This window comes from Rhamphochromis sp. 'chilingali' (assembly GCF_963969265.1).
Source record: "Rhamphochromis sp. 'chilingali' genome assembly, chromosome: 15".
Classification (NCBI taxonomy): Eukaryota; Metazoa; Chordata; class Actinopteri; order Cichliformes; family Cichlidae; genus Rhamphochromis; species Rhamphochromis sp. 'chilingali'.
Window position 1 is genome coordinate 4872377 of NC_137942.1, and position 2540 is coordinate 4874916.

The window sequence follows — 2540 nt, forward strand, 5'->3', positions numbered from 1 at the left end:
AAAAATGATTAAGTCCACTTTAAGCACACACTGCTTACAACAAAAGTCACTCGGATTAAATAGGTAACTGGATAATTTCTGGAGTGATTAATATGCTTAGGATGGCAACAGGATATTTAACACTTCTCAATCATGACTCCTTTCTACCATACGCTAATCTCAGGTTTCTTCAGCTGATCGGGTCTTCAGCAACGTTATGTGGCGAAAAAATTAGGTCACCTGACCACCTAGATATACTGAATGACCAGGCTTTTCCATCAATTGATTTGTTTTCTTCCCTGATGGCACAGACATATTCTAAGATGGCAATGCCAGGATTCATCAGGCTCAAATTGGGACCGTGTGGTTCAGGGAGCATGGGGCATCATTTTTCACACAAGGATCGGCCACCACAGAGTGTAGACCTTAAGTCCAATGAGAATATTGAAAATCTAGCATCAATACAAGATTTTGGTAAATAAATAAATAAATAAATAATGCAACATTGGACAGAAATAAATGTTTTAACTCAGTATACAGACATTTTTTCCATCTTTTCTTTACAGAACCATTTTGGTGTTAACCTTATATAGTATATGGAATAAAGAAATGCCAGGAGTTTGATAGAGGGCTATTTTTCAGACACTGAATATCTATACAAAATATTTGCTATTTGGCATCTTCCTTCTAAAAAATATTGGCATCAGCCTTCATACACCCATAAAAATAAAAGCTGAGCTGTCAGACATAAAACCATGTGTGCTCTGCTAAAATCAGGGCCTCAGCCTGCTGTTGTAAAATTGTGATAACACGCTGTAATCGACCACTGGGAGCTGCAATCCAAAAAATATCACCATTGCCCATCAAATGTCTGACTTTACCTCGTTTAAAGCATGGCAATATCTCTGTTTAACAAAAAGCAGCTCAAACCATAAATTTACAAAACAGGCTGTCTGGGAGTTTTATCTCTTGTGCTTTACAAACACAGCTCTTTTACACAGTAGTGAGCACATTTGTTCCTTTCTTTCTAAAAAGCCTCAGAGAAGCCTGCATGTTCGATGCAAACAGCAGTGGCATCTTTCTGCATCGAGGCATCCCCAAGAAAGAAACACGGGTTTGCAATAACACAGTTCTACCAGAGGTTTGCCTGCAAAAAGAACATCCAAAACCTTTCTACACCACCAGCCTAAAAGCATTGCTTTCAGAGCCTAAAACACTGCTGCAAGCGTGTGAAGTGCTAACTGTACGCTGTTGAAGCAGGTGTACAAAGCAAATCTATTTGTGAGACAAAAGGCAGATTGTTCTTCAGCATGTGTTTCTTGTGCAGAGACAAGTCAAACCACTGAAATACATATAAATCAAAGGATTTGCAGACTTCTCTGTGAAATTATGCTCTTAGATATCCTCTAAGCTCTGGACACTTTCAGATTCATCAAATAAGAGGGCAGAGAAAAGTTTCTCTTTAAAAATGTGCTGAGATCCTAATAAGCCATTATCTGAGTTCATGGACACGAGCTGCTCCCCATAAATTTGAGGGGAAAATGTGTCAACGTAGCAGTCTAAATGAATAGGGCTTCTTTATGTATAGCTTCCTTTATTCAGAATTCATAAGCAGAAGCCATTTTACAAGCCTGGATTACATTAAAGAGAAAGTGTGTGTGTGTGTGTGTGTGTGTGTGTGTGTGTGTGTGTGTGTGTGTGTGTGTGTGTGTGTGTGTGTGTGTGTGTGTGTGTGTGTGTGCGCGCGCGCGCGCGTCCTGTGGAGGCGCCTTAGAGGTACAGCTTCCTCACAAAGCAGCACCTGGCCTCGGTGCAGCTGTCTGAATGTCACATTTTTAATATGTTTTAGGAATGAATAAGTTTTTTTTCTTTTTTTACTTTCCCCTCTCAGCTTTGCCCGAGTATATCATCTTCATTTTGTCATGCTGTCTTCTCTGACTTCTCTCTCATAACTTTTTCCAAATCAGTGTCTTGGCTTGTCACGCTATGCAGTGATTTGGACCTGCCAGACAGTAGGCAGACACAGGGCCATAAATGTCCGTGAAACAATACATCAACTGTGGTATCGCAGATTGGAAGGGCAAGGACAAGTTCAGCCCTTATTTCTAATTTGGAGAGAGTTTAAGTTGTCACCTTTTAAATCATTGTTATTCAGGAAAGGTGTCCTCAGGCTTCGCTCTTGGTTTCAGTCTTATTTTACACAAATGCTGGCAGTGCCTGCTAGTTCTAATACATAAATTGTGGTTGGAAACCAAAGACTGTTAACACTCATTGGCCACGTTATTAGGTAAACTTCTTCAGCTACTTGTTAAAGCAAATAATAATCAATCACAAGTGAGCAAGATAACAGGATGATGTTCATGGCATGGTTAGTAGACACGCTGGAGGAGTTTTGTCAGAGAAAAATGGTCCGACTGCTTTAAACTGACAGGAACTCAAATAACCACTTGTTACAACTAAAGTATGCAGAAGAGCATTTCTGAATGCATAAAACGGTCTTGAAGCAGCAGAAGACTACGCCAAGTGGAAAAGTCCACATTCACCAGATCTCAGTCCAACAG